This window comes from Pseudophryne corroboree, chromosome 3 (genome assembly GCF_028390025.1).
Source record: "Pseudophryne corroboree isolate aPseCor3 chromosome 3, aPseCor3.hap2, whole genome shotgun sequence".
NCBI lineage: Eukaryota > Metazoa > Chordata > Amphibia > Anura > Myobatrachidae > Pseudophryne > Pseudophryne corroboree.
The window spans coordinates 452,812,492-452,826,398 of NC_086446.1; positions in this window are offsets into that span (position 1 = coordinate 452,812,492).

Sequence of the window (13,907 nt, forward strand, 5' to 3'; positions counted from 1 at the left end):
TCCACTGAATTCCTTTTACATTTAAAGCAATCCTGGCTTAATTACAACGTAGATAACAGTGATCAGTGCTCGGATTCGACAATATTCTGGGGTGCAGCAAAGGCCGTCCTCCGGGATCACTTAATGTCTTATACTCATTCCAAAAGGAAGAAGTTTACTTCCCAATTACAGACCCTAAGTGCCACTCTTACCTCAGCGTATCGGAAGTATACCCAGCATGATACCCCCGCACACAAAGAGGCCTATCTCTCTGCCAAAATCATCTACGATACGTTTCTTACAGAGCGAGCCCAACTATCCTACGACTACCAACGGAACAGATTCCATAGATGGGGTAATAAATCGGGCAAATTACTGGCCAACCTAATCAAGGACCCTAAATCCCGCACGTGGGTGAATGCAATCCATATCTCTGGCATACTGACTACTGATCCCGAAAATATTTGCACCGAATTTAGAAATTTCTACCAGTCTCTTTATACTAAAGGTCCTGATGATCCAGAGGCTAACCACTCCTTTCTGGAGAAGGCCTCCCTCCCGATATTAACCCAGGAGGAGAGAGACTCCCTAGAATCTCCGGTTACGGTTGAGGAGGTGCTTGATGTTATTAAAACCCTACCAAATAACAAAAGCCCTGGTCCAGATGGTTTTGGCGCGGAGTTCTATAAAATGCTTGGTGACGAGTTGGCCCCTACCCTAACATCCCTTTACAACTACATTCTCACCTCTAGACACACTCCAATTAGATTTAACGAAGCCACTATTATAGTTCTACCAAAACCTGGTAAGGACCCCTCCTTGCCCGGCTCATATAGACCGATTTCTTTGCTCAACCAGGATTTCAAAATTCTCACAAAGCTTATGGCCAACAGACTACAGCCTTGCCTTTCACGTATTATATCGCCTGCACAGTTGGGATTCATTCAAAATAGACAATCTGTTTAGGGCATCAGAGCTGCTCTAGCAGCCGTTACCTACTCACGCACTCACAATCTCACGGATAATATATTGGTAAACCTCGATGCGGAAAAAGCTTTTGATAAGATTGCTTGCCCCACTTGACTAGAGTTTTACTACATCAACAATTTGGCGAAAATTTCCGTGGCCTCATCGACTCCCTTTATGATCACCCTGCTGCGCAGGTGGTAGTCAACAACATTCCCTCGGCCCCCTTCATCCTTGAGAGAGGAACTAGGCAGGGATGTCCTATCTCCCCTCTCCTTTTCGACCTAGCTCTAGAACCATTTTTACGGTATATCCTAAATTTATCTACTTTCAAGGGTATTAGGATAGGCGACAGAGAGATTAAATTGATGGCATTTGCGGACGATGTCCTCCTTCTCACTTCTAATCCAAGACACTCTATTCCGGCATTGCAGGATGCTATCGAATGTTTCTCCTCTTTTGCTGGCTTCTCCGTCAATTACGATAAATCAGAGGCGTTAGCCATATTTCCTCAAGTCACCATGGGCTGGGATACTCCTTTTCCATTCCGCTGGGCCCCTAAACATATTACATATCTTGGGATTCTTCTTCCCTCTGACCCCACCCGTCTCTATTCTGACAATATACGTACTATTCTTATCAAAATTCAGACTGAACTGCTGCTATGGCAAACATTACCCCTCAATTTATTGGGACGATGCAATCTAGTTAAAATGGCTAGCTTTCCCAAACTGCTCTATGTCCTCCAGATGGTTCCCTTTATGATCTCGAAATCTGACTTGTCTTCCCTTAAATCGTCCATCTCCAAATTTATTTGGGCCAATAAACGTCCCAGGATAGGCTTTTCCAAATTGTCCCAGACAGTACAGAGGGGAGGTGTGAAACTGCCGGACATAGAGCAGTACAATAGAGCATGTCTTTTGCGCTTCGCTATGGACTGGCTTAGAAGTACTTCAGTCTTTACCAACTGGATGATTGACTCCCAACTCTGCTCAGTGGCAAACGCAGGATTTGCATGGGGGGGTTTCCAGAACTGGGCGGAGCCAATCACGGGGGTGGGGACTGAGGTGACCCAGTATATGCTGGGTCCGTAAAACTAGTGTGTGTGTGTGTGTGTGTGTGTGTGTGTGTGTGTGTATATATATATATATATATATATATACATACACACACACATACATATACACAGAGCCGGCCCTAACCAATATGATGCCCTAGGCAAGATTTTGGCTGGTGCCCCCTAGCAGCACCGCTAGTTCGGCAGGACATGCCTGGCATGAGTCAGCTGGCAGCTCTGCTAACGTTGGGGCGCCTTTTGTTTATGAAAATGCATCTTATTTGCATTACTATGTGGCTAGGATGCACAAGCAGCTTTTGCTGATTAAAATGATATGCAGCATGCCTATATTCTGTGTGCTACTGCGGCTGTATCTGCATACGAAATGCTACATTACAGTGATTTCCACAGAATATAGGCATGCCGCATATCATTTTAATCAGCAGAAGCTGCTGGTGCCCCTAAGCAAACCAAATGCCCTAGGCATTTGCCTAGTTTGCCTATGCCTAGGGCCGGCTCTGCATATACACATATGCATAGCATATTAAACATGCATACATATATATATATATATATATATATATATATATGTACACACACATACAGTACACATATATATACACGTATATATATATATATATATATATATATATCATGTGTGTGTGTGTTTATATGTATGTATGTATATACATGTGTATATATGTATGCACATGGATATATATGTACTATAATTAAAATAAAGTAAGCATTTATTGCACTTACAAGTGCCACCAGGAAGACAGCAGGCTGCAGAGGACGCTAGACAGCCATTAACAATACTCATGCAGCTAAAAAAATAAATAAAAAAAAATAAAAAAAAAATTCAGTGGAGGGGGGTTTCTGGGTGCTCAGAAACCCCCCCTGGGTGCGCCACTGCTGTGCCCCTCTATCCTTACACTTTCTTCTCCATGCGACTAAATCTGAACTCCTGTCCTCGCACATCGATAACCAACTTTTGACTTCCACCATAATAGCATGGCGGCTGTCTAGAAAATCACTGCAGCTACAACACACTCAATCATTATTTTTACCTTTAGTCGGTAATCTACAGTTTCAGAATGGTAAAGCCTCTTATCCCTTCACCGCATGGCGCGAGGCTGGAATTGTACAGATTGCCGACCTCCTGGGTCCAGGGAGGCAGATACTCTCCTTCGCTGATATACTAGCTAAATTTGACATCAACCCTCGACACATATTTTTCTTCTCCCAGGCCGTGCACTACACACAATCGGTCCTCTCACACTTACATCCGTCAGACTTTATTAACTCCCTTGACACGCTTTTGCGCTCTGGGACGTATTCCATCTCATCTATTTACGCCCGCATACGTGTAGAACTTATACCCACCTCTGACCTACCCCAGATTCAGAGATGGTCCTCCCAAATTCCTGCTGTGTCTCCTGACGATGTCTTGGATAGTTTTACAACCTCTTTAAAAATTATTCCAGCCAGTTTATACCAGGAAATGGCCTATAAGATTTTACATAGAGCCTATATCTCTCCAAAGAGGAGTCATCTGATGGGTTTATCTGACTCGGCAAGATGCATGAAGTACTCAGCACCAATAGCTGATTTGATGTACTGCTTTTGGCACTGCCCTCATATTCAGGCTTTTTGGGCAGAGCTGAGGGCCTATGGTGCCTCCGAGTTGGGCTTACGTTTTCAATGCACTGCCTCTTGGGCTCTTTTTGGACATATCCGTGACCAAACTGATCTCCCTTCCCAGGATGCGAAACTGGTGGTAATTCTCTCTGCAGTAGGCAGAAAAGCTATACTTCAGCAGTGGATCCATGACACCCCCCCACACACACACACTACCTGTGGTGATCTCTAGGCTTCTTTTCCTGTTCACAATGGACTGGTCAGAAACGTCCCTCAATAAGGAAATACTGACTCCTGCTCTATTCCAATGCTGGGGCCGATTCATACATAAGCTGCCCACCATAACAAAGTTGGCTATTCAGCAGAGTTTTTCCTGCACTACATGGTATGGTCTACAACTCCTGACTGACACCCCTCCGGTCTCTCTCCCATAACCGCCTAACTCTATCTACCCACCCATCACAGCTGTATACATCCCTCTTCTCTTCTCTTCTTCTACTTTCTGGTTCTCCGTCAACTTTGTACTTTCTCTAGCTCTGATGATATCTCCATGGATGGGTCAGCGGTCCCTTAACCTGGGCAGGTACTATTTTATTTTATTTTATTTTATTGTATTGTATCCCAGTTCATATTTCTCTGTTTGTTTATAGTTTTTGGGTTTCTGTGTTCCCCGACAGGGGGGACGCATTTAAATGTTATACTGTTGATGTTTTTGTTTTTATTTTTATTTTTGTACCAAATTTGTGACTATCTATGCTGCAAAATAGCTCTTCCACAAATTTCATAATTCTATTGTCTATAATTTTGGTCTGTTCTGTGAGAAAATGGAAAATGTGAGGTTTTATAAAGGGCTCCATCATACTTGTATATGGCAAACCTGTAATACAATTGAGATTGGTGCATTGTTTGGACCCACTGTTACATCCTGCTATTCTTGCCTGTATTATGTGAACCTCAATAAATTATATATTGAAAAAAAATTAAAATAATATCTTAGAGAAACATTGGCCCATTCTCCACACAGACGAAGATCTGGCCAGGATACTTCCTGATAAGCCACTTACCAGCTGGCGAAGATCACCAAATCTGAGGGACAAGGTGGTACATAGTCATCTATCTCAAATCTCACCGAATGAAATGGCAAAGAAGGGATCCTTCCCCTGCGGTAGTTGTAAGGCTTGTAAATTTATGACTCCTAAAAAGCATTTTTTTTTTATAAATATAACAAAAAATGGATAATATCCTCAAAAATCACCTGTACCTCGATAGGAACCGTATGTTATCTTGAGTGTACTTGTCACAAGAAATATATTGGAAAAACGATACGACCATTGAAAGTCAGACTCCTAGAACATTTCGGCAGTATCCGGAATGCTAGAAAAGATCTAGCCAGATTCAAACCTCTCCCACCAGTAGCCAGACACTTCTTAAACCACCATAATGGAGATCCAACGGGTCTCAGAGCATTTGGTATCAAACATGTACAGCTTGGCATCAGGGGAGGGGACCTAGACCAGGAATTATTCAAATTTGAAATGAAAATGATCTTCCTGCTAAATACCGTACATCCATATGGGATGAACGAATCAAATAGTTACATCTCCTTTTTGAATTGATCATACTATTCGGATTGGGTTCTTGTAATTATGAGGGCATACCATCCTAACCATTTTTCATCACCTCATAAACTTTTTATGTTGGTATCACTGCTTAGAGAGATGCACTCTATCTCCCACTTACCAATTCATATCTTTGACATGTCGCACATGTTTTTTTTTTTTTCAATATATGTTTTACTACTTATGTAGGCATCCCTGCAATTAAAATATGCAAAGACACCATATTACTCACTTTTCACTGTTTAGCATGTACACTTTACTCATTAATATTCTTTTAATGCACGTTGTTTAAGTTGTTCACGTATGGTCCTCACATCACTATTATATTCACTCTATTATAGTGTCTTTTGCCACTTCACTATGCATCAGTGAGATCTCACGCACATCATATTGGACCCTTTTTTATTTTATTTTTATTTTACTTTTTGATTATTTTTCATTTTAATTCACTGCCCTCACGGGGCAACCACCTATGTTTGCATACTTCTTACAACATTATGTGATAATAATGGTTTATTACCATCTATCCACTATATTGAATTATTGTTAATACCCTTTTTGGAATATTGCCCAAATTTATATGATTATGGTCCTCCATAGTACCAAGACACTGGCAGGTGACTAAAGAGGCCACAACTAGCCAATTTGGACCATTTTACCTTAACATCACCTAGATGACAACTTTATATGGTGACAACCGATTAAAATACAAACATCCTCCTTGTCAGCAAATTCATATACATTATACTGGGAAAGTATATCTCCCATAATATCAAGATATTGGCAGGGGACAGAAAAGGCTACAACCAGTGAGAGCTTGGACCATTTTATTCCAATGCCACTTAAGATGACAAATCTACATAGTGATAAATGATTAAGGGACGAACATCCTACCTGTCAGTTAACTGACATATATGCTATATTGGGAAAGAATTAGACTAACTTACCTGGATACTTACCTTAGGGATATACTTACCTTCTGAATATACTGGACATTATTAATTGCCGAATGTTATAACATCAAAACTATGAGTTATTCCAATAACCATATATCTAATGAATACTTATATATTTTTAGAGTGATGTGGAATCTGTACCCTAAATGCGACTTGAAATGTATTAGCACTCTTTCACCAAAAATTTTATTCCGCATAAAGAAGCACACAGTTAGACTACAATATTTTTTATTTTTGTAGACTATAAAATACAGCAGAAATATATTGAATTAAATTGAATTGAATATGCAGCATCATTACAACAGATATAGCACGAGTGTGGGATAGGGACCACACATTGGGCCAGATGTACTAAGCTTGAAAAGTGATAAATATCACTGTGATAAAGCACCAGCCAATCGGCTCCTAACTGTCATTTTTCAAACACAGCCTGTGACATGGCAGTTAGGAGCCGATTGGCTGGTGCTTTATCACAGTGATATTTATCACTTTTCAGGCTTAGTACATCTCCCCCATTATGTCTGTGACAGGGCTTGATAAGGAAGGAATAACCCAGGAACATGTATTCATTTATTAAATCATTGTATGAGAAATGAGGATAACAAAACCTGAACATATGATATATGATAACCAAGCTGCTGTAAGAAGAAAGAATACAGCGGGGTCAGTAAACTTTAGAAAATACAAAGGTGCCACTGCTGGCTATGCTGTGTGAAAATAGAGCGATATGATATACACAGATTCGGGGCCCAGCTGTAATCAAATCTCCATCTCCTTTGGCATAATACAAATTACTTCCTTACCAACGCATGAGCACCGCGATTGGGTAGCGGCGTCACAGGGTATATGTAAAGACTGACCCAGGAACATGTATATATCCATTAAAGCACTCTATACGGAATGAAGGCAATAAAACTTGGACACGTGGAATATGACAATCAAGATGCTGCAAGATGGAGAAATACAGCGGGGCCAGTTTATTATGGTATATAAAGGCCTTACTGTAAATCATGTTGCTAGATAATGGATGGATATGCTGTATACAGATACCGGGGCATGGTGGTAACGAAATCCCCATCTCCATAGACACAACATAGAGCATTGGAGCACCGCGATTGGCTAGTGGTGTCACGTGATAATAATGAATGCAATCCATTGGCTGGCGGCTGCATGTGACGTATCGGGATACAGCGGAATTATGATAGGCTGGCGGCCCCACGTGACCTGAAAGTGGATGTTGATTGGGCTAAATGAATTCAATTTATACATGCTCTCGGGAAGCGCTCTTGCTGCTCCATGACGAAGCTGCCATAAGTGCAGTGAAACACGCGTGTAGGGCACAGCATGTCCACATGTGTTCAATGTGTAAATGCTATAATGCAAATATATGATTACAGGATGTTAGCTGGTAGTTTGCAGCAATAGGGATACCTTACTGCAGAGGGCTGAATATGAAGATTAATAATGTGTAATGTCATGATGCTAATATAGGAACAATCACAGGAGGCTAGCTGTCAGCTTTCAGTGACAGGGACACCATATTGTAGAGGGCTGAATATACAGATCAGATGAAAGGCTATCTATTGCCTAACATACAGAAATCTATGTATTAAAATATGGTGACAACTAATAGTCCTCAGGAATAGGGAGACTGTATTAAGCTGCAGCCAAGTCTACACTAGCTGTTTAGACTGACACACTTAGTGACAGCTGGTGGTGTGTTATAAATCCCTGACACTGTGCTAGTAGCTACAGATACCAGTAGTGTTGCAATAAAGCATTGTTGCAACTGTGTATAATTGTAACATATTCAGACAATCAAGTTGCTGAGATAGGAATAACATAACACTGTTACATAGAAACAAATTGGCAACATTGAGAAGCCAGAAGCAGCTGCATGCTCTAATTTAATATACTGAATACAACACACTGTAGCAAATTAACTGGCAACATACAGGAGCCAGAGGACAGCTACGTGTCCTAAGAGATCATTGAAGTAGCTACTAGCAAGAGAGTTTATGTTAAAACTATAAACCTTATTAATACAGTTATAATTATGTGACTGTGGTATAACTGACAGCCAGAATATATGACATCATGACACATACTCTTTGAGATACCCGCAATTTGGATACACAATGTCATCTTATGATAATTATTGACCTACAATATAAAGGTCTCCCTATATAGTGGTTGCCTTATAAATTAAGATTTTTGGATAGATGTAATAAATTCAATAGAAACAAAAATAAATTTCCCTATATCTGAAGACAAACAATTTAAGAACAATTACGCATATGAATCACACTATACGAGGATTAAAAGTACTATACCCCCAACCAACACTCTATTCATATTGGTTGCCAAAAAATAGGAACATTCCTTAAAGCTACCATTACTAATGTGTATGTGGGTTACTTTCCATTAAAACTTGGACTGCTATACCCCACTACTAATTTTGCTGTTACTGTTAACCAATCCAATAAGGTTTATTCCTTTAATGGCATAACAGTGAACTATACTGACAAATGGGAGTTTACTCTGGAAATTATGTAAATGAGAAATATATTACAATCAATTGAAGATATACATAATAATTTTCAGCTGTAAAACTATAGACGCATAGGAAATGAGTTGCGTCTACAGGCGGATTGCTTCCTAGGAAAATTGGGGTTGCTATACCCCTAATGTAAGCAATTTCAGCTATACCTCTGATATAATCAGGCAAAATAGAACCAATGTGTATTAATATACACGTAGGTTGCCTCCCATAAAAGTGGGGATTATTATAACCTCCAGAGCAACCTAACCAACACACATAATAGACCTCCCAACGGTATAGACAGTAAGTGTGAAGGACTCCTGATATATGGAGATCCGTATTCCAGTAGAGATTTGTGACTATAGTTATAGGAAAATTAAGATTAAAGCGACCATATATAACTAAAGATAATCTTCTATTTAAAATCGGGTGATATATGCGCATTTATTTGATTTTATAGTCTCCACATTGGGGAGTACCTTCTAGATGGTAACCTTTATGGAGTGAAGGATATACACACATGAAGATTGACTGTTTAGACTATTAATACAGCATAGCGGGTTCCAATATTATAAATGGTGACAGCCCTTTTGATACTGGACAAAGACTATCAATACATAAGTCCTTACAGCAACTCCTAAGAATCAGACAAGAAACACATGTGGACACGTTTTTAACTCTTTATTCACATTTTTTTCCATTCTTTTCACTTATTTGTTAGTATTGTGATTTTAACTCTTATGTTTCACTGTAGTTCAGGACAATATCCAATCTTATTTTAATGTATATCGAATAAAGGTTATATTTTAGAATAAATCCATATCTCCTCAGTGCGTCAACAATACAGACTTCCTTCTGTTTTTTTCCTCTCACATTCTAGTTTCAATACACTGTAGTTGACAGCACCCCCTAAGTATATTGAATAATACTTATGATATAAGAAAGGGGTTTTTGCCTAGTGAATGTATGGTGATGAACCACATACACTCACAAGGAATACAATAAATAATATATGGCGAGTGTGCAGATACCCAATCTCTGTGTATGTTACTTTTGCCTTTATACTGGTGGATAAACTACAATCACTTGTTTTAATTTTTTAACCCATTATTATTATTATTATTATACTTTATTATTATTAATAATAATAATAATAATAATAATAATAATAATATAATAAATGGAACTTCACTATTGTTGGAATTTTCTCTACTTGCATATGATAACTAAATGTAATTCCATGATCTATGTGGTGGGAGATTGAGATGACCTGATAAAGTTCCTGTCACAACTGAGGGCCTGAGCTGACGGGAGGCAGCCTCAGTTGTAGGGGCTGAGATGTACCGGAACCTGGGAGGTTGTATCAGACCCCTGGACATGTAAGTAACATGAATAATAACTGCCCGAAGGCGTGACCACGACAACTTGGATAAAAGTCAATGATGTTTATTATGACAACTCCGCAACACAGCAGCAGTAAAAGAAAACGTAAAAGTCAGCAAAGAATAAATACAGTTCCTGGGTACTACAGGATGGCAGGAGCCACAGGGCACTGGTAGTGTGAGATAGTTCTTATAATCTTCTAGATGGAAAGTCCTTACCAGGCCCGACTGTAGCAATGGAGATAACCCAGGATTGTGCCAGCTGGTGTTCCAGGAAAAGCTGGGTTGCTGAAGATAAAACGGCTGCTGTGGATACTGGCTGGAACCAGACTGTTGTTAGCACGGAGTGGATACTGGCTGGAACCAGTTAAATAATAAATGAACTTGGGAGCGATGAAATATGAACTGAAATGTAGAACTTGAGAGCGGAGAAATAATAATACCGGTGGAGAGTGGTAAAGTGTAGAAAGGACACCGGCCCTTTAAGAGAAGCTGTACTCTGCTGGAAGCTGAGCTGGAAGCAGGTAATGTTGTAGCTGGAAACAGATGAATCCACAATGGATTGGAGAGTCAGGCTACACCGCAGGTGGAATGCTGGTGCGGGTCTCTATGGTGGAAGTCTTGAGACAGGAGCTGGAACCTGGAAGACAATCACAGGAGAGAGACAAACAGGAACTAGGTTTGACAACCAAAGCACTGACGCCTTCCTTGCTCAGGCACAGTGTATTTATACCTGCAGCAAGGAAGGGATTGGCTAGGCAATTATGCAGATTATCAATACTGAGAACAGATTGGTGGAAATGATCAGCTGACAGAATCCAAGATGGCTGCGCCCATGCAGACACTTGGAGGGAAGTTTGGTTTGTAATCCATGTGGTAATGAAAACAGTAATGGCGGCGCCGGCCACCGGAGACAGGAGGCGCCAGGCTGACAGATGCACATCCAACCACGCGGACACAGCGGAGGCCGCGGCTGACGTAATCGCCACTCAGACACTCTGCATGCAGAAGAGCAGGGACGGCGGCGGAGGCCGCGGGAGACGCCATGCCAGGTGTAATATGGCGTTTACTGTGACAGCGTCCCAGAGTGACAGGAGAGGATTCAGGAATGTACACATCAGGATAACAGATGGGATCCGGTCCTGGAGCGCTGAGCCAGCCTTAGGAGGCATCTGATGGGTAAGAAATGGCGTCCAGATACCCGGATCGTGACAGCACCCCCCCCTTTAGGAGTGGCCCCAGGACACTTCTTTGGCTTTTGAGGAAACTTGGAATGGAATCTCCGGACCAAGGCAGGAGCATGGACATCAGAAGCATTGGTCCATGAACGTTCCTCAGGACCATAACCCTTCCAGTCAATAAGATATTGTAGTTGACCGTAACGGTGACGTGAGTCCAGGATCTTGGCCACTTCATACTCAACGCCTCGTTGAGTTTGGACTTTCGGAGTTGGAGGAAGTGAGGAATGAAACCGATTCAAGATCAGCGGTTTCAACAGGGAAACATGGAATGTCCTGGGTATTTTTAAGAAGGGAGGCAACTGGAGTCTGTAAGCAACAGGATTGATGACTTGTTCAATCTTGAAAGGACCGATATAGCGAGGTGCAAACTTCATACTGGGAACTCTTAACCTCAAATTCTTCGTGGATAACCATACCTGATCACCCACCTTGAGAGCAGGAACTGCTCGACGCTTCTTATCCGCAAACTTCTTGTACCTGAACGATGCCTTGAGCAGAGCTGATCGTACGCTCTTCCAGATATTGGCAAACTGATGCAAGGTGATATCCACTGCGGGAACAGAAGTTGCTGGAAGCGGTTGGAACTCAGGGACTTTAGGGTGGAATCCAAAGTTAGTGAAGAATGGTGTTGAAGCAGATGAAGAATGATACTGGTTGTTATGACAGAACTCGGCCCAGGGAAGTAATTGAACCCAGTCATCTTGAGAGGAGGACACATAGATGCGGAGGAAGGCCTCCAAGTCCTGATTCATCCTCTCGGTTTGACCATTGGTCTGAGGATGGTAAGCCGTGGAAAACTTTAGCTTGACTTGGAGGACTTGACATAAACTTCGCCAGAATTTGGCTGTGAATTGAACTCCTCGATCTGAGATAATTTCTTCAGGAAGACCGTGGAGTCGGAAGATCTCTTGTATGAATACTTGAGCCAACTTGGAAGCTGACGGAAGACCGGTGAGAGGAATGAAGTGTGCCATCTTGGTGAACCGGTCAACTACCACCCAGATGGTATTGAACTTGTTGCACATGGGTAAATCTGTAATAAAATTTATCGACAAATGGGTCCAAGGTCGACGGGGAACAGATAGTGGAACCAGTTGCCCCGCAGGCGACTGGCGGGATACCTTATGTTGAGCACACTTTGGGCAAGATGCAATAAACTCCAAGACGTCCTTTTTCAGAGTTGGCCACCAATAGGACCTAGAGATAAACCCCAGGGTTTTTTGGATACCTGTATGTCCGGCAAAACGGGAAGCATGGGCCCAATGCATGAGCTTCTTCCTTAGCATCGGTTTCACAAAACTTTTCCCTGATGGGGGCGTAGAGTCCATCCCTACCGTGGAGAATGCCAACGGATTTATAATAGGATGCTTGTCTGAAGACTCTGACTCATTTTCTTGCTCCCATGAGCGGGAAAGGGCATCGGCCTTGCGATTCTGAGAGCCCGGACAGAACTGGAGTTTAAAGTCGAACCTGGAAAAGAAAAGTGCCCATCTGGCCTGACGAGGGTTGAGACATTGTGCGCCTTTCAGATATAAAAGGTTCTTGTGGTCTGTAAGTATGGTGATTGAATGAGAAGCTCCCTCCAACAGATACCTCCACTCTTCTAGAGCGAGCTTGATGGCTAGCAACTCCTGGTCGCCAATGGCATAGTTGCGCTCAGCTGGGGAGAACTTCCGGGAGAAGAAACTGCAAGGGTGTAAATGGCCATCTTTAGCCCTCTGAGATAACACCGCTCCTACTCCAACGGAGGAGGCATCCACCTCTAAGATGAAAGGAGAGTCGATGTCAGGCTGTTTCAGAACAGGCGCAGAGATGAACCTTTGTTTTAAAAGATGAAATGCTTGCATGGCTTCTTCAGACCACTTGGACGGGTTAGCACCCTTCTTAGTGAAAGCAGTAATAGGCGCCACAATGGTGGAAAAGTCTCGTATAAACTTTCGGTAATAGTTGGCGAACCCTAAGAACCTCTGGACCCCTTTGAGGGTTAAGGGTACCGGCCAATTTTGGATTGCTTGTAGTTTCTCAGGATCCATCTCTAGTCCGGAACCGGACACAATGTACCCTAGAAACGGAATGGACTTGACTTCAAAGACGCATTTTTCTAATTTGCAATAGAGATGATTGACACGGAGACGGGACAGAACCTCTTTAACCCAAAAACGATGTTCCTCTAAATCGTTGGCAAAAATGAGGATATCGTCTAGATAGACCACGACATGACGGTATAGAATGTCTCTGAAGATCTCATTGACAAAATGCTGGAAGACAGCTGGAGCATTGCTCAATCCGAAGGGCATGACGAGGTACTCATAATGTCCGTCACGGGTGTTAAAGGCGGTCTTCCACTCGTCACCCTCACGGATCCGGATGAGATTGTATGCACCTCTCAAGTCCAGCTTTGTAAAGATGGTAGCTCCGCTAACTCTGTCAAAGAGCTCAGTAATCAGGGGTAAAGGATAACGGTTCTTGATGGTAATGTCGTTCAAACCTCTGTAGTCGATGCACGGCCGCAGACCACCATCTT